The 20,462-nt window shown below is 37.0% G+C and overlaps 1 long non-coding RNA gene and 1 pseudogene across 1 annotated transcript in view; one reads left to right on the top strand and one right to left on the bottom strand.

Annotated features, from left to right (window-relative positions):
• The window catches only part of LOC129145425 (uncharacterized), a 136,793-nt gene extending 132,055 nt beyond the window's left edge, over positions 1-4,738 (bottom strand). The window contains exon 1 of the long non-coding RNA XR_008550961.1: positions 4,247-4,738. This is a non-coding gene — a long non-coding RNA (uncharacterized LOC129145425). The remainder of the gene's footprint in view (positions 1-4,246) is intronic.
• A 13,244-nt stretch (positions 4,739-17,982) lies between these two features.
• LOC119238122 (26S proteasome non-ATPase regulatory subunit 10-like) lies at positions 17,983-18,931 on the top strand (annotated as a pseudogene).
• The last annotated feature ends 1,531 nt before the right edge of the window (positions 18,932-20,462 follow it).

Genomic DNA, 20,462 nt, shown 5'->3' with positions numbered 1-20,462 from the left:
ATTGCAATGTGATTAACTTCTATGGCTAATGATGACAATCATAGCAGCTCACATTTTCACTGAAAGTCGGTTTGGAGAATTTACACGTAGATCTCTTAGAAATGTGCCTTGTTTATTAATAGGACTATACTGTTTATTTTACTTTTTACTACAGCTTTTACCTTGGACTTCATATCTGAGAGGAAATTGCAGCCAAAGTGCAAGTCATCGGAACTCATGCAGGTTGGCAACTTCAATCAGAAGGGCCAACTGCAATGGACAGCCTATCTAACTCCTCTTTCCTAGGAGGAAAGACTCCTCCTTGACATTGTGCTTGATACTTGTTGATGCTCTATGCCTAATAAATATACCAGACTTTAGAGGCCCCTTTTTGTACATCTGTTTCAAAAGAGTGAAGCTACTATGAAAAGTGACATTAACCTTTAATTGTAATTCCTTTCTCTCTCTTAGTTGAGGCAGCTCTATTGTGCATTCAGTATAAAACCATGCAGCATGTTATTGGAATGTCATCAGTGTGAATAATGGACCCCACAGTTGCAGACATGAACCTCAGAAAGAAGGATTACCGATATGTCCATCATTGAAAGTCTCGACATCCAAAACAATGAATGGGATTAGTCTGAAAATCTATGACAATATTTTGAAAATACCAGACTGTGAATACTCCAAGAATGATAAACACATAACAGGAAACTATTAATAACTTTATGGTCCTTAAAAATGAATGCTGACTTTTCTATTTTCTAACAGTGAAACTAAAATGGATAGAGTGTGTTGGTAATATGAGGGTGATACAAAAATGGCAGCTCAACATTAGTTGGTCTTAGGATGATGGACCTTGAACAGGAGATGAAACACTGAAATTTCAATTTAAATAAAATTTCTCAGAAATGTTACATCCACAATTCCTGACAATTGTGTCTTCTCAGAAGACTATCATCACTCCATTTGTTGCATTTCTGAAAAAAAGATTTATTTTCCTTTTGAAAATAAAATGATTGCGGGTACTTCTCTTAGGCATTGAGTTAGCATAAGTATTAATACTATTGCTTCATTATTCGAAATTATTGTGGTTTGATTTCATTCACATGCAAGACTAGACTAGTAAAGTCATATATGCCATATAAAGAACACTAGCTTTCAAGGGATGCATATTTTTAAAATTATTCTCAATAACAACAAATTATGAATTGTCAAAGGAGGTTTTACCTGCTTCATTGAACCCTGACCTTCGAAGAAAAAAGAAAACCTCTTCTCATATAAATTATTTCTTCAGCAGAGGAATAAAGTAGACTGAGTAAAATGAACCAGATCAAAGGAAGTATAGTGTGTCGGACAGCTTCATTTTACTCCTTTCAAGTCATTTTCCTTCTTTCTCATCCATACTCTATTTGTTGGAAGACTGACTTACCCAGAATATGTTAAATTTTTCTATGTCCTATTATATCTGGTAGGGTTTCTGGGAACAAGGAGAAAAACTGGGGAAAGTAGATGTGGAGAAAGCAGTTTTCTGACTCCCTCCTTGTGAGGCAACTTCATGATGGTCATGTTCCTGTACCAATAGTGACTGTTCCTCTTAAAAGAGAGGACTACATGATTTTCTCCTTGTGGGCACTGCCAGTCAAAATCACTCCCTCATCCCTTTAGACCAAGAATGGGTAACACATTGGTTGTAAGCTTTATAAAGCCTGTGTTACTGCTTTATTTCTTTTAGTCTCCCTATAGCTACACCTTTATAAATTAGCCCTTTTTTAAAGATTATTTATTCATGCATACAAGAACCAGGGTACAGGCCAGATGTGCTGGAAAATGAGAGGATTCACCAGAGACAGAGCAGGGAATAGAACAGGCAGACTGACCGAAATACACTGCTGATGGGATCAGTGGGCGAGACAGGAGAGGTCTGCTGTGCCATGTGGGTATCTCCCCAGATGGTTGGGATTGAACCTGTGCTGCAGAGGCTGCAAACAACTTCACAGCACTGCACTCAACCACCTGCACCACTGGGGAGGCCCCTAAATTAGCCCTATTATGAAGAAATGTTTGAACCTAGTTCTTTTTCTTTCATGACATAATCATTGATGGGTTATTTTTCAGCTCTATATATCCAAGTGTGAAACTATGACATAAATGAAAAATGAGTGATGTTTCTTAGAATAAAGCAAGGTACCAAAAAAAAAAATAGTAAGAATCTACAATATAGATTGATATTAGATTAAGATGTCTAACAATTCTGATTTTTTTGAGAGTAGGCAAATAATAATTTTCATATTACTTTAAAATTTGTTACCTTGATTGTACTTATAGACAATTTTATGTCTCAATCTCCTAAAGTTCACCATTGTAGTAAACTTCAGATTTTCTTATTTTAAATACATTTTTTATTATACAGTGGTTTACAACACTGTATATGATTTAGAAATAAATGATCCCATCTGTTCAGGTATATGTTACTATACCACATCTACCACCAAGGCACCTATAATTCTCCTGATAGTTTATCTGTTTCTTACTGAGATTCAACTGACCCCATATCATCATTTAAAATCAATGGAGACATGTTTTCTCTCTGATAGGACAGAAGAGAGTGAGTGGAAAACTTAAAATTATAGATCCAGTATCAACAAGATAGGAATATCTAGAATATCCTACTGAAATGTTTCACTGTTTCTTTTTCTTTGTTCTTGTGGAATTTTTAGTGTCCCATAAACAAAGCCCGTGCTTACACAAGATAAGAAAATCCAGTCATAGGAAATTTCTGTTGTCATTATCTAGTATTATTCTTCTTGTTCATGGTCAGAAAGCCATCAGGCACATATTTAAACTAATTTTGTTGACAGGAAGCTTTCTATTTATAGTCCAGCAAAATATTTAACTTTTTGTAATGTCAATTATATTTATCCGTTAATCATCAGATACATGTTCACTTGCTGCATGTAACATTAAAAGTAACTATTGACAGTTCCTGTTGCAAATTTATAACACAATTTATGGTTTTTGTTATAAAAATATATAGATTTTAGAATTTTTAGATACTAGAAATTAACAAAAAGCCTGGTTCTCAGAAGTCAACATCCTCTTGATTTGGCTAGTATATCACTGGCTACTCTTTTTCATCATTATTTGCTGATTCCTTCCCTTACTTTTTTTTGCCTTTTAACTTTGGGCAAAGCTTCACTTACTATCTACAGATACCACCTTAATTTTATGACCCAATCTTATTTCTTTAAATTTCTTTTAGATGCCAATGACTTCTACATTTATCTCCAGCATGAATCTCTACCTAAGCTCCTGACTCACATTATCAAGCTACTTACACAATAACTCTCCTTGGATATCTCATTTGTATCTCATATGCAACACTTCTCAAACTAAACTGCTGATCTTAGCTGCACATCTCCATTCACAGTACTCTCCAGCTTCTCTATACTCAGTTAAAATTTGTAATTATTGTTAATTACTCTGTTTCTTTCATACCCTACATCCAGTCCATCAACAATTCCTGTTCATTTACTTTTAACTTTCAGAGGCTCCTGCTCCTCCTTACCATCTTCATGGTTCCCTCTCTTGCTCCAATATGCCATTGTCTGCTTCTAAGTATTGAGCTGAGCTTCTACTTTGTTTCCCATTCTTCCAAATTGTCCCCAAATTTCTGGCATCTTTACTGCATCCAGAGTGATTGAGTTAAAACTAAGTACCTCTGTTTATCATCACATAATAAAGCCATCTGTATTCATTTGCCAGGTCTGCAGATACAAAGTACCACAAATTTGGTGGCTTAAAACTGATACAAGTCAGGGCCTCCCTGGTGGTGCAAGGGGTTAAGATGCAACCTATGAAGCTGTCCACAGCTACTATAGCACAAGTTCGATCCCCAGCCAGGGAGCTACCCACATGGTGCAGCAGACCTCTCCTGTCTCACCTGCAGCTCCCCTCAGCTGTGTATTTCCGTCAGTCTGCCTGTTCTGTTTCCCTGTGCTGTCTCTGGTGAATCCTCTTACCCCCCATACCTCTGGCCTGTACCCCAGTTCTTGTATGCATAAAAAAAAAAAACCAAAACTGATACAAGACAGCAAGGGGCACTAAAACCAGCCAAGAAAACTGCCCAAATAGGTTACCAGTCACTGTCTGAGTCTTGACTCGTGCTCACAGTTCTAAGACTACTCAGGCTCAGAGAACAACAATGGGATTTATTTAACAAACCAGGGAAAAATAAAGAGTTACTGAGGCCAAAAATGGCTTTTACCTTATCCGAAGCAGTGTCCAGTGTTTGCAAGTCCTAAACAAAAGCCGCCATGTCTTTCCGCCACTGAGGACACAGTGCTCCTTTCCTGAACAATAGGCCACATGTCCAAGATGGTGTCTTCCTGCCACTGTGGAAATGCGGCAGCCGACACTAGGCCAGGTTCCAAATCATAAGGACAACAAAAGACACAACAGGAGACACTCCTGGTGCTGCTGGGAAGCCCCAGCACAGCACCAGACAAGTCACACTTAAAACAGCAGCTATAGCAGCCTAACGAACCAAGAAGTGGCCACAATCATGCAACTCAGCAGGAAAGCACCTGCTCCCACCTTCTCCACTAGGCTGAAACCGCAGCAAAACCAGGAACAGTTTTAGTTGCTTGTTCACTGCAAAGCTTCCGAACTTTTCCTCTCTGAGGTTGGCTGCTGGAGGCCTCCACCTTCAGAGGCCGGTAACAGGCTTCTGGAAGATCAGTGTGGTGGGGGCCCAAACACTGAATCCAGAATATTAAATCCTAAAGACTGAGTGTTCAAATGCTGAATTCCGTAGGCTGCATAATCTGCAGCTCCTTCTGCAGTCCCTTATCCACCCCCAAATACAATACTTTTTAGCATTTTCCCTGGGGCTATCTGTCCTCATCAGTAAATCCCTCCAGGGTCACCACCTGTAACAGTAGCTGGCTTCAGCCACAATGGTTACAAAACAACAGAAATGTATTCTCTCACAGTTGTGGAACCCCATATGTGAAATGAGCTGACCTGAGTGTGGGTTCTCACCCACACACTTAAAAAGAACTTATAATGAGACTCAACTGCAGGCACACACAAAAAAAAGGTTAATAAAAGGTTTATTTACAAAAAGGGGAATGAAGAAAGGCATAACCCAGGGTGAAAGAGATAGATACATATTGGTGAATGCATCCTACCAGTTCCACTGAGCTGGGACCCCAATAAGTCTCTGAAGACCGATGAAAAACCAACCACCCCCTAGACTGACATGTCTCTGATTTTATACCAAGTCTGGCTGATTAACTGCACCCTTAGTTCCCAGCAATCCTCACTTCAGTGGTGACGGCATTATGCAATTTGCAGCCCTTGGTGCCTTGCATCTCTTTGGCCTGGAATAGGGTGGAGTCCATAAAACCTGAGTTTGTGGAGTTCATTCAGGACATCCTCTCCCTCCAACAGAATGAAGTTACAAATAAGTTGTTGATACGCTGTTTCACTCTGAATACTCAAGGAAAGAATCCTTTGTTGTCTTTCTCCTTACTTTTGGTCATTGCTCATAATCCTTATTATTCCCTCTCTTGCAACCTCATCATTCCAGTCTTTGTCTCAATTATTATGTGGTCTTCTTGGTATCTCTTCATCTGCATCTTTTTAAATACAATAACCCTTTCATTTCTCTTATCAAGACCTCAGTCTTTGAATTCAGGACACTCCTTAATCCAGCACAGCCTTAGTTTAACCTGATTATCCCACAGAAAACCTATTTCCTAAAAAGATTATGCTCACATAGGTTGAGGTACATGTGAATTTGGCATGACACTGCTCCACTTGTTTTCTCCTCCATTCCACTGACAGCAGTAGGAACTCAGTGGGGCATTTTTTTTCCTAGAGGATATTTGGCAACATTTGGAGATCTCTCCAAATATTGGTGCTCATATCTGGAGTGGCTATGGGCAACTAGAGTTTAGAACGTACAGTGTCAGCAATTAATAGCAACAAGGTTGAAAAGATTTGCACTTAGGATAAAAGTCAAAATACTAACAATGGCTTAAAGCATTTTATCTGCCTCTGTATCCTCCTCTAGCCTTGTGGCATCCTTTTCCTTGAACAGAACAGTCATGCTCTAAAGTTATTGATTTTATTCGGGATTCTTACCTTTCTCATTTCAGCATAGTGAAATTTCTTAGCTTCATCAGATCTTTGTTCAAATATCACCATCTTGGGCCTCCCTGGTGGCGCAAGGGTTAATATGCAACCTATGAAGCTATCCACAGCCACAGCAGCATGAGTTCAATCCCCAGTCAGGCAGGGAGCAACCCACATGGTGCAGCAGACCTCACCTAAAACTCGCCCGCTTCTCCCCTAAGCAGTGTACTTCAGTCAATCTGCCTGTTATGCTACCCACTCTGTCTCTGGTGAATCTTCTCACCCCCCGCCACACCTCTGGCCTGTACCCCAGCACTTGTATGCATAAATAAATGTATCTTTAAAAAAATAAATAAAAAAGCAAATATCACCATCTTGATGAACCTTATCTGATAACATCATTTTAGTTGCAACTGCCATTCTAAATACTGCGAATTCCATTTGCAAAGTGCTACTAGTTTTACATACCCAGAAGCCATTTTTTATACTAAGCCATATACTTAATATTTAGCTTGTCAGTCTTTTATATTCTTTCACCCAAAATTAGTTATTTAATAAAGGGAATGTTTGTCTGCTTTACTCGGTGATTTGCCCACAGAGATTTACACATAGCAGAGCTCAATAACTGTGTGTGAAATGAATGGATAGTTGAATAAATAAATTAATCAATAAAAGAAAAAAAAAACTTGTCTTGCACCAAAGGTAAACAGTGTTTCTTCCAAAAGCAAATACATGGAACAAAGCTGTATACTTCTGGGTTTAAAATATACACATGTGCAAATATTAAAACATTCTTTTTCTTCCAATGAAATAATGAAGTTTGATTCATTATTTTATTTATGTCTTAAAGAAAATATATATAATGTTATTTTAAATTTCCCAAAACTTTCTAAAGTAGTTGTAAAGAGAGATCATGTGGTTGTTCAGGTGATACTTCCACAATTCAAACCCTTTGTATGCCCTCTTTAGGCTGTGATTTTTTTTATTTAATGACATATTCCTTAAAAAGCAATAATAGGGACAAATTAGTGATCTAAGGAATAAGCTGGCATCACCAGAAGCAAACCTGGTAAGCAATGAAAAACAAAACCTATGTGATGCAATATGTTTTAGTGGGACTATAAAATGACAGCACCTTAGGGTATTACCATTACTGATGATTGAATTAGGGTGCTTCTTTCAAGACATCTCTTTGGGGCTCTATTCATTTATTCTAACTTATTCACATTTTACATAATGATAGGAGGACAAAAATGAGCCTGATGCAGATTATATAAAGTTGCATTAAAACACAAGCTCTAATGAGAAATAAAGCATTTTAAAATTTCAAAAATTATAGCTAACTATGGAATAAGTTACAAAATTAACCTTAGAGATACAAGTAATGACATGTGGCAAATCACCCTTAATATATATACTGCCTGCCTATATCTTATTCATTGGATTTATAAATATATAGTGATGAGTAAATAAGAAGATTATTCTGGAATTTATTTTCAAATCAAAAATAACTTTGTTTTTCTCATTGGGAAGTGGAAATACATCTTTATTTATTTATTTATTTTTATAGAGGCATGTTTTTTATTTATTTACTAATTTGTTTGTTTTGCTTGTTCATACATGCATTGGGTACAGTCAGAAGCGCGGGAGGGTGAGAGAATTCACCAGAGCCAGAGCAGGGAGCAGAGCAGGCAGAAGGACCGAAGTACACTGCTGAGGGGCGCAGCGGGCGGCAGGAGAGGTCTGCGCGCCATGTGGGACCCTCTTCTGGTGGCCGGGGAGCAGCTGGGGATCGAACCGGTGCCGCAGAGGCCACGGGCAGCTTTGCAACCCAGCGCTCAACCACTGGCCACCGGGGAGGTCCAATAATTCTTTTTTTTTTAAAGGTTTATTTATTTATGCATACAAGAGCTGGGGTACAGACCAGAGATGCAGGGGGGGAGAAGATCCATTAGAGACAGAGTGGGGAACAGAACAGGCAGACTGACTAAAATATGCTGCTGTGGGGAGCAGCGGGCGAGTCAGGAGAGGTCTGCTGCGCCATGTGGGTTGCTCCCTGGAGGGCCCGGGATCAAACTCGTGCTGCAGAGACTGCAGGCTGCTTCATAGTGTGGTGCTTAACTCTTTGTGCCACCAGGGAGGCCCTGGAAGTGGTAATACTTCTATGAAAATCTATTATATTTTCAAAACTGAGGTCATTTCAAAGTCTGAGTCACTTCATAGTTCTGTAGTTCTAAATTTTCTTGAAAACATTTTGTCAGATTTATCCTATAGGTTGTCTTGTACTTTGAGATACTGTAAGGCAACAATACTTTTGTTAATTACCTAATGTCAAGTCTTGATATTATGGACAGCATGTGGGATTTTGGTGCACATACAGGTGAATAATACATCACAGTCAACATTGCTTCAATGGTTTGCAAGTGAGCAAATGGTTATTGACTGGGGATTTGGAAATCATGATTATGGGCAATATTACAAGCTGCCTGCAATGTTGAGCTATGCATACCAAATTACATGGACTCTATTATATTACTTGGGACATTAAATAAATTAACTGTCTCGAAAATAAAATTGTTGTCCAGAAAACCATTTATACTGTTGCATGTTATTTGTTAATAACTGCTGAAGAGTATCTGTTATCTCTTGCTGAAAGTTTTTGTGTGTGTGTGTGTTTAAGGCTCAGCTCTTATGGTTCCTCGGTTGGAATGGCAGAGTATGTTCGGGTCCTAAAGTCAGTTGACATAACTTTAAACATATCTGATCACCACCTTCTGGGACTATATTCCAATGGTGCCCATAACTAACAGAGAATACTTTGTAGCTCACCATATGTGATCGTTACTAGCTTTCACCCTTCCCTTCTTAGTGCACCATTCTTTCTAAGGAAGGAATTTGTACATTCTCGTAAGTAAAGAGTTTACACATAGCAGGGCATTTATAGATGTTTGTTTAATTGAATGTATGGAACGATAGAAATAAATATTGAATATTACCTAGCCCATGAGATAAATTCAGTCCTTATAAAATATAAAAGCATCATTTGATTGATTCTACCCTTTTATCAGCATCACCATCATTATTAATGTTTCTTAATTTCCAATTCATCATGGATTAAACAAAATTAATAACTAGAGAAAGAAATAAAAAAGGGAAAAAACTGAATATGTAGAAAAAGTAAAAAAAAAAAGTCTAAAAGTACAAGCCCAAATTAAATAAAACAACTGCCAAATTACTCTCCAAGTTTCTACTACATTACTCCCACTTTATCGTTCACCATGAGCACCCTTCCTGTAACACTGGCTCTAAGCTATAGATAAATATTTGAGAACCATGGGCACATAATTACTTAATTAAAAAAAAATTGCCATCAGGATAAAATCAAAATATCTTGTTAAGACTTGTCAATTCAACTGTTTTGTAGCCCAGAGCTCCTCACACTTTAACATGCACAGGAAGCTCCTGGGGATCTTATTAAAATACAGATTCAATATCAGCAGGTCTGTGATAGACCAGAACTTTGCATCTCTCCTGTCTCCTGGTGATGCTGAAGCTTCTGGCCTTTGGTCCACATCTCAGTAGCAAGGTTAGCCTACTGCTTCTCAGCCTTCATAATCAAGCTTCACAATCATCAAGGAGTGTTATATCGGCACTCTGCATCAGCATATCCTGATTCAGATGGTGTAGAGATTTTTCAAAACTTCCCTGGGTGATTTGGAGCAGACATGGTTGCCTACACTTACCTGTTTGGCTTCTTGTCCAGTTTAACTCTCCTGTACTCTCTATCTCCTGAAAGTTGATGCCAGTGCACTGTGTTGTCTTCTTATCTCTAAAGCTCATTTTAGTGAATTCCCCCATGTACTCCTTTTTGTTTTTTGTTTTTAATTTTTTCATGTTGCACTTATTGTTCTTGATGGCATTTCTTGCCACCTTCAGTACTTTGTGAACTCTCTTAGGGCAGGGGTCATATCTATCTTGTTTGCAGTTAATTTTCTGGAAGTGCTACAATTTCTGGTCCATAAAATGTGCTTAGTAAATATTGCACAATGATTGAGTAATAGTATATATTGATATCTTTGACTACAATGCTCAATGTGTGACAATATGTAACTTCATTTTTCTGAAATCCAGTTTCTTTTTTGAGCCCCTATCCTGTTCAATGGAAAAAAATAATAATGATTACTTTCAGGAAAAGTCAATTTATTTTTTTAAGTTTACACTCAGTAATGAGATTTGTTTTTCCTTCTCTAATTATTTTTCAAATTTCCACCTAATTTTCAGATATTAACTTTGTTTTGTGGAGTTGATGAAGGAGCCACTGTGTAGCTATCCATGCTGACATTTACTGAAATGTACATTATTTGATTCTTACTTATTGTCACACCTACATTCCCTTCTGGAACAGTGCTGGACTGTCAACATCACTTTCAAGTGGATTCCATTTTCACAACCCTCCAGACTTCTTTGGGTTTGATAGCTTTAATATTTGCAACTAACTTCCTTGTTCTTAGCAAGGGCACTCGAAAGTCTCACTGCTCTTTCATTCAATGCTTGGGATTTGCAAACTCAGAGGGATACCAATCAGTTTCTCCAGTATGGTTCAATTGGTCTCTATATTGTATGGTCTCTATATTGTCCCATGGCAAAAAGACCCAACAGCTACAAAGTATTCACTCCCATGGTTCCAAACAAGAGGTACAGCACAGATTTGCTCTACTTTGGATTTAATTTAGAAGTCTTCTCATTTTCTCTCTCTTCATTTGTGAAGGGCAAGAGTGCTGTTATAATTATCAATTAATAATATCATTATTTTATAACTTTAGTTTCATCAATTTTACTCTCAATTTTGATCTGAAAGCCAATAATGACTTTCATTTCCTTTTACTTCACACAGTACACTGAATATTCACTGTTCATGAGATCAAAATTTTCTGAAATTTGGCTCAACCCCTATTTGGGACACTCATACAAATTTAAGTATGATTTGGAAAAGAGCAATAAAAAATGAAAAGGCTGACAGTCTTGATTTATGAATTTAGATTAACATAATTACAGAGCACTTATCTTAGGGATAAAGAAATATCCCTAAGGGAAACTATCATGAAATAACAAGCATAACTGCAACAATTGTTCAAGATAGAAAATTACATCACACAGAAAGAGAAACAATGGATTTATTTGTTACGAAAATGCAACACTGTACTACAAAGAAACCTAGAAAAAGAACATTTAGCTAAAGATTAGAAACTATAACCTAAGAGGACTAAAAGCCAGGTGTGAATATTCTTCCTAGAGAGGCAAGGTGTAGGGGGACAAATATTTCAATTACTTACAATGGGGTAAAACTAAGGATTTAGGGATCATTTTTTCCCACAGGCAAAGAGTAAGACATCTTTGTGCATTCCATTTTGTCCTTTTCTGTGTTTTTAACAGTATACTTGTTTATAAAGTGAAAATCATTATGGGAAGAAATGTGATTATTAAACTTTGAAGAGAGAGTCTATTTGTATTTGCTATTTAATGATAATAGGTAGAATTGGGAGTTTGTAGCTACTTCTATTTGATAGTTAAAAGGAACAGAAGTGAACTTTTTGCTTTTGGTTTCTGCTCCTCAACCCCACCCCATGGCATTTTGCCAAAGCTTAAAATGTAGAATCTTAAAATGACTATCAGTGAGTGAACAGAGCATTTCAAGAGGTGATTAAAGACTGTGTTTGCTTCACGTGGATAGACGATCTACCTGGAATAAAAGCTATTCCAAAGACATGTAAATCCCATCATATCTGATTTCTCTTTACCTTTTTAGTAAAACCTTTCCATCTTTCAAGAATCTCAAATCCCTCTAACCAACTTTAATTAAGTTGTCTCAAACAATATGAAAAATGAAAAAAAGGGCCTCCCAGGTGGCGCAGCGGTTGAGCGCTGGGTTGCGAAGCTGCCCGCGGCCTCTGCGGCGCCGGTTCGATCCCCGGCTGCTCCCCGGCCACCGGAGGAGGGTCCCGCATGGCACGCAGACCTCTCCTGCTGCCCACTGCTCCCCTCAGCAGTGTACTTCGGTCCTTCTGCCTGCTCTGCTCCCCGCTCTGGCTCTGGTGAATTCTCTCACCCTCCCGTGCTTCTGACTGTACCCAGTGCATGTATAAACAAACAAACAAATAAATAATAAATAAATAAAAACATGCCTCTATAAAAAAAAAAAAAAAAAAATGAAAAAAAAATTGACATGTAATATGATTAGTGTAAAAAAAAAAGACCAAATAGCTTTACTCATTCTTTTTCCTCCTCTCTTTTGATGCCTAGTGAACATGTTCTGGCCCGGAATAGGTCCCCACCACTATGAACATGACAGAAGATCATTTATGGTGTGAATTTTTACTTGTCAGGTTTCACTGGCCATGAATTATGACACCAGTATTGCTACCCAACACTGGTCTTCTGAGCAACCCATTAACATTTGTTGGGAAAATAGAGACTAAACAATCTATACTTCAATTTTATAATGTGAAATTTGCAACCAAAATAGACTTTGCTTGCTGTGTTTTCTTTGCTTTTGAATGAAACGATGTTCAGCTTTCTAATTTTTTTTTAAAACATACTAGAGGTGTTCTGTCTGAAATGTGAAACTAAGTTCTCATTACAGCAAAAGGTCTAGACCAGTGAGATCATGGTAATTATGAGTCTCTGAAGATAGACCTGTAGTTCCTCTGCTGATACAGTTTCACAACAAATGAAGCTGTGGGTGACCAGGGCAGTCTTGCCTCCTGGGTCCTGTGGGAACAGCTTGTGAAACTAAAGATAGTCTCATTTTATGTCTCTCCTCAGTGCTGAGCACATGTGAGACTGGGATGTATGTTGATATTTTTTTTTTCACAACAGATATATGGTTAATGCAGTTAAAGTTCTTAAGATAAATACAGACTAGAAATAAATATTAAAAATAGTACATCTTTATATTTATTGGTAGTTATAAACACATATACATTCCAGAATTTCTTTTCTTATATGCAAATATTTAAGCAGATTAGATGGGTTCATTTTATACACTAGAAATAGTAACTGCACACATTTCTAATAGGGACAAAGAGGTAATATTTATTAAACCAAGAGAGATATTATTTCAAAACACTTGTTCCTCATTGTAAAAAAAAAAAAAGTGATCTTGAAAGTCCAGTTACCTTCTTTGAAATTTAATAAATATACAAATTTTTACCTAAAACTGCTGAATATTGGCATTGATTTTGGCTAAAAGTTCATTTCCTATTATACAATTAAGTAAGTTTGTGATTTCAAAATCTAAAAAGATGCTGTGAGTTTCAACTTGGCAAAAAAAAAAAAAAAAAAAAAAAGCTTCCATTCTTAGTATTATCTCTCTTTTGGACCATGTTTAGAAATGATAAAGAACAATGATTAGATTACTTTTTAAAGCTTGATAGTGGTCCAGACAGCTGAATTTGCACAATGGAGGCTAATAATAGAATTGGAGAAATGTTAGTTTAGGATGGTTGTTTTATTCCTTGAGCCAGGTTGACAAAACTGTGGGTAAAATATTGTAATTCCCATAGATAAATCAGGTTATTAAATGGAGTTTTAAATGCAAATTAATTGACCAAATGATAATACATACAGTGCAGGTAATTCTATCACACTATTAATTCATAGACTCTTATTAGCAAACTTAAAATATAGAAGTGTTATTATATATACATACAATTCTGGTATATTGATTTTATAGAGATCATTACAAAGTAGATTGGTTTGACATACCATTTTATCATAGAAAACCTGTTCCAAAGACATATTCAAGTTTATTTCTTAGTATTAATGTCAAGACAAAATCATCCTTCTTGGACTTTATATCTCTGTATGTATGAGGTGTAGGTAATTTATATTTAGGTTAACCTCCTGATATTCATGCAGTCCAGATTTCAGAAATCAAGTTCATTAACTGTTGAATTCTTTGCCATTTCTTAATTTAAATTTTGGCTATTTGTACTATGGCTAAAAAATGTAATGTGAAACTTCACTCTTTTAAGAATAATAACAATCCTTCAAGAAATCACGTTCCTGTTAGATAATTATGATTTGTGGTTATTGAATATTTATAAAAAATGTGTTATTCACTGTTTCGTATTTGAATTTAATTCAGCAATATTCTGTTAAAATTACCCTTTTTGTATGTCTTTTCAGTTTGTATTATTATATAAACTATTCTATATGATTGGCATTATGTGACCATTTTCTAACCCACCTGCTACAAAATATATACACTCTCTGACTTCTTCTTCTAGAGAAGTCATTTGTTGTTATTGCAAAGGCATCTTTTGATTCCTAAAGTCCTTTTAGAATAAGGGGTGTAGGGCTCCAGCATTGAGAACAGGGAGCTTATTCATTCATTTAGTGGCAGCTTCAGTCTTGCTGGAGGGAAGGAAGAGCAGACAGGTCCCCCTTTCCTCAGGTGAGTGACAGCAGAGGACAGAAGCATGATGACTTCTCAACAAACAGACACTAGTCCACTTTGTGCCCTGTATTCCAACCACACAGGTTTCACTATTTGTGACTAAGGGAAATGCAAATTTAAGATGAACTTTTCTTGGTTTGGTTTTTAATTTTGTCTCAGATTCCAAAGGGGCTTTTATTCTTTTACTCATACAAACTTCCCTCCAAGGCATGGTGCTAACTACATCTGTATGGGCACTAAGCTCCATGTTGGGAAAGACCAGGTACCTACCACAAAGATTCCACAGTCAGAGTCCTACTGCTGGCTCCACCTGTGGACTCTGAACGGTTTAAATGACCTGGAGCCACCACCCATGTTAAGCTTTAACATTCTTCATTTTCTTATTTTCTTCCTTTGCATGTCTCCAAATGTCTAAAGGTTCTTCAAGACAAGTCAGGAGACTTCTTTCTTTTTGTAAGGGACTCTCCATAAAGTCTGCACCCACTGAAAGTCTAGGGACATGCAAAGACGTTTGTCTGTCTGCTGTTTGTCTCTGCAGCACCCCCCACATCGCTGCTCCCAGACTCTCTTAATTTGTCTCCCCCACTAGACCTTGAGCAACTTGAGAGCAGGATTTTCTCTTTGATCTTTTGGGTATCGCGAAAGCCTGTTTTCACGTCTGTCAGAGCACACATTGAAGATCAAGAAAGAAATGAAGTGAAATAAAACAAAATGAAACGAAATAGACATCCTTGGTACGGAGCCCATGGCGTCTCCCTGTAAGCCTCCTGTGATGGAATTCCAGAATGTGTATGTTGGGAGAGGATGTTGGGGGCTGCTGTCTAAATATTAGATTCCAGCACATTCCAATAATTTATTTCCATCCCTGTTTAAAAAACGAACACATAATACTTTGTCATTAGTCATAAACAAAGCAAAGCAAAGTGAAAACACATCACCAACGATCACGAAGGAGACACCTGGCATTTGAAACTTCGGCAGAGGGGATTTCTCCTCCGAGGATCAGAGCGCTCAGCCTGCTCCAGCCTCTGAGGTTGAGGTTGTCCTTGGGCAATCTAGGTTAAATAGAACAAAGGGTGATCTATTGCCTGGGGACTGACTGGTGTTCTTTCAACCTGGTATCTGTCAAGATAGGAAAAAGATAATGCCACTTTACATCCTTTACTGTGAGGCTGGAGCGGCAGGAAGCAGTAGGTTGAAAGAGCACAGTTCACATTGCTTCCGCGAGCTTTCCCATGCTCGGGAACAATGCCTATTTCTCCGCAGATTGGTTGGCTGAGTGGCAGAGAAATACACACACACACAGGCACACATACACATACCAAAACAAAGACAGAGAAAGAGGTTCAAAATCTTCTACAATAGACTGAAAATGAACTTGAACTTCTTACCTTAAATAAGAAAGCAATACCTGAACTCATTTCAACATCATGTGCCAAAAGTGGTGAATGGAAATAAAAATATTATTTTTGAGGGGATTCTTTATAAAGCAGTGACATTGACTTAAAAAACATATAATTAAACTATCTATCATGTAACCACCCAAACACAAAACAATTTTTATGACTGCATATTAGCTAAAATGCGTACTCCTGTTTACATAATCATGCATTTAGTGTATAACAGATTACTTGAACTATTGCATCCATTGCTTTGTTTTAGTTCCTGAATAAATTTTATGTCCATGTGACTTGATTTGCATATCTTAGGGGAATTGTTTCATTCAATTTGAGGCTATATTAGATACTCCTGTGAAGAACATCCTCATATTTTTATATTATGTGTTGTCTGATTAGAAGAAAATCCAGGGGCAGAATTTATTTTTCAAAACAAGATGTGGTAGTACTCTTACTTTGTGCTTATAGTGATGACCTTCTCAATTTTCCAATAAGATGGCCACTTTGTATATCTAAAAGACTGTTTCAATTGCTTGTATTTTATGTTTTTTTATGTTGTATTTGTGCCTATTAAATCTCTCCAAGTTTTCTTCAGGGATATCTTCATTATTAAAAAGCAGGGAAAGTGACATTTCTTGTAAATTCTGATATACGCTTTTTTATTTTGACTAGAATTGTTGGCTCTGATATTTTGTTTGTAAAATGAAATCCTTTATTCCATTCAAATTTACTTATAAAGGTGGTGTAACAAATAGGTAAAATTTCATCCTTTATAATGTTTGATCAAAATTGTTATAATGTTATCTTGGCATTATTTATCACAATCTTTTCTTAACCACTTGTTTTTAAAGCTTATTGTTTTCATTACATTGAACTTTTATATGTCATTTGATCTATTTATGAATTTTCGTTGATGTATATTTTGTGTATTATATTATTTTAAATATTGCACCTTTTAATGAGACTAATAACATCATGTTGGGTGGTATCCTGTTGTCTCTTATATCCTTTTTGAAAATATTCTTGCCAATTATTTGTCAGACCACATTAAAAACATGCAAGATTTTAGGGGCCTCCCTCGTGGTACAAGGGGTTGAGCACAACACTGTGAAGCTGTCCACAGTCTCTGTCCGCAGCACGAGTTGGATCCCCAGCCAAAGAGCTGACCCACATGGCACCGCAGATCTCTCCTGTCTTACTCACTGCTCCGCTCAGCAGTGTAATATCAGTCAGTGTGCCTGTTCTGCTCCCTATTCTGTCTCTGGTGAATCACCTCATCCCCCACACCTCTGGCCTGTACCCCAGTTCTTGTATCTTTGAAAAAAAAACACAAGGTTTTAGATTGCACCACTAGAAATAATCCTAAGATCCTGTATCCTCTCCAAGTTCAAATCAAGTATCAAATTGCACTGAACAAATCACACATTTTAAAATTGAGTTAATATGTCTTTTTAAACAAATCAGCCTTTTTCCCAAGAAACTGTAGAAAGATTATACAATTTTCAAGATTTCCTCTTCTGGATTTTTTTCTAGAGATCCATCTATTTAGTTTTTGCTTGGAAAACACACTGAGAGACCCTCACTCAGGAAAGACTATTATATGTTTTCTGATCTTGTTTAGATATCAGATTCCTAAATATTAGCCAGCTTGATAATTCTCATAACTTAGAAGACAGATCCACAAAAACTAATATTAACATTTTTTATATCTTAACAAAATATTGTACTTCAATGTGATGGCTAAACTATAAAATTTTTATATATATTTACATTAAGTATTTATTAAATATTAAATAAGGCAGTTGACATTATTTGTAATGATGTTGTACAAAGCTGAATAACAATATAAAGCTAACAAATTTTTTTCCTAAAATATTGGAGTAATTCTACATGATATGATTGACTGAGTAAAATTGATAAGGGTTTTTAAAATGGGTCCTTATGGTAGACCCTAATCCAGCCTGACATGTAATCTTAAAAGATTAGGAGACATTCTGGGAACATGAAATGGAAGGATGTGTATCCAGCTGGTGATCTGCAACATGGCTGTTCTGGGAAGCTGAAGAAGAAGGAGATCATGCTGGCGCATAAACCCCAGGCTACTAGGACTGAGCAGAATGGCAGAACTGCATTGTGTGGGACCTAGTCAGAGACACAGAAATTGTATTTGTGCGGCAATGTGGAATTCCAGTGAAAGAGAAAGATGAGGGCCTCCCTGGTGGCGCAGCGGTTGAGCGCTGGGTTGTGAAGCTGCCCGCAGCCTCTGCAGCGCCGGTTCGATCCCCGGCTCCTCCCCGGCCACCGGAGGAGGGTCCCACATGGTGCGCAGACCTCTCCTGCCACCTGCTGCTCCCCTCAGCAGTGTACTTTGGTCCTTCTGCCTGCTCTGCATCCCGCTCTGGCTCTGGTGAATTCTCTCTCCCTCCCGCACTTCTGACTGTACCCAGTGCTTGTATAAATAAAATAATAAATAAATAAATAAATCTTAAAAAAAAGAGAAAGAGAAAGATGAGACAGATTGGTCTCTCCATATTGCTGTATACTGGCTGGGATGAAATTTTAAAAGCTCTTCTGGGACAAGGTACTCAAGAGAATGCTGTCACTCAAAATGGCTCTACTCCCTTACATTATGAAACTTCCAAAAAAAGGCATGAAATCATTGTCATGTTAATGGAAAGAACCTAAATGCAAACAACCATGCTGAGGCTCCAGCAATTCACTGGCCTTCAACCAAGGATAACATGAAGACAACTCATGTCCTTCTGTACCACAGAGCATCCACAAATCTCTGCAGTCACACTATGCTACACCTGGCATGTCGCAAGGAGCAAGAGGAAGAAGCAAACCGTGGGTGTCCCAAGGAGCAAGCATTTACACTGACAATAGAAAAGAGACAACTGAGGTGGTCAGTGGTGGTCTGGCTTTTATATACCAGAGAATGGTGGAAGGTATCTAGGACTTAGTGCTACTCTGTGTGTTTTGTGATTGTCTCCAGCATCCTGGAAATTATTGATCTTGTGCACAAGATATCATCTATGAACGATAAAACATTTTCATCTTCAAAGTCTTACAAATATGTTGAATATTGTCCCTGAGGGAGCATTGGTTCTAAACTTCCAACCTACTTTCTAGGCATTGAATGTGTTTAGACTGTTATATCATTGTTGCATATTATTCTATATTGAACTTTGGCTAATATTGAGTAAGTGAGTTTGTGGCTGGTTTTCATCTTCACCACCTCCCCATGCACCTATTTATCCCCTCCAAGGCAGAACTTCAACATCACCAAACTTATTATTCTACCAAACGTTTCTAGATGGATTCTAAAATGTTCCTTCTTGCAGTTGAAACATAACTTAAGTTCCTTCAGAGACCTATGCCAAATATTTCTGTTTTCTCAACAGTAGAGTTAAATTTATTTTTGTTACAGGAGGAATATTTATATATTTTAAAGGATCAAGTTTTAAGTTGGAGGGCACACTTTCCAAGTTTGATATTCATAAACACTAAATAAAATAAAATAATGAAAAAATAATAGCCTGTGTGCCCAGTTATTATGTCAATGAACTATTTACCTCCCAAATAAAGTATATTGTTTTTTAAAGGAAAATTTAAAGTAACTATATTAAGTCATGCTGTGCTGATACAAAGGTCAAGCATGTTAACATAACATGTAACAAAAATACAACTTTATATTTCAGAAATTAATAAATAAAATGTTGAGAGAAAAAATATCAGGCAACATGTATATATGGGAATCATTAGACTTATATAAAATATATGCTAAACTTTTAGAAAAAATCTTTAATGTAACTTAAATTTTAACGAAATTTCTGTGGCTATGAACAGAAATTGGAGCACAGTAAACTTTGAAAATAGATGTTTTAGCATTTTCTGTGATCCCTGCTGGATTTATAAAGCACATTATGGAACTAACATCCCTTAAGTATTTGTCAGGATGGAGACAGAGAAAGAAGCCAAGACACTGAACCATTTCTCCGGGCATAGCAGTTACCATATTCCATCTGAAGTTCATTGACTATGGACTCATAGTGATCCGTAACTTAAGGAGATTATTGGAGAACTTCTCACTTAAGCCCTACAAATGATGAGATAGTTGTGTTACCACAAAATTGTTCCATTTGCCAGTGTTAACTAGTTGCAGGACAAAAAACACACTAGACTTCCAACTTGGTCAGTTTAACACACTGTAATTTGCAGTGACTACTTTTTGTTTACTTACTCATACTTGAATAAACACAAAATCTTAACAAATGTTCCAAATGAAGCCTAATACTGCATTTATAACAATGCTTACAATAATGTTGCATAATCATATACTTTAAAAAGTGGATTTAAGTTTATTTTGTTACTGTATAACAATTCTAACACCAAGTTTATGAATTCAATAAAGCAAAACAAAATTTTTGTTTGTTTGTTTGCTGTTAGGAGAACTGGAGTGTAGGCCAGAAGTTGGGGGGATTGGG

Source organism: Talpa occidentalis, unplaced genomic scaffold (assembly GCF_014898055.3).
Source record: "Talpa occidentalis isolate TD23 unplaced genomic scaffold, MPIMG_talOcc4v2.1 talOcc4.11, whole genome shotgun sequence".
Taxonomy (NCBI): domain Eukaryota; kingdom Metazoa; phylum Chordata; class Mammalia; order Eulipotyphla; family Talpidae; genus Talpa; species Talpa occidentalis.
The sequence above is the reverse complement of the archived record's forward strand: the minus strand, read 5'-3'. Positions and strand labels throughout refer to the sequence as shown.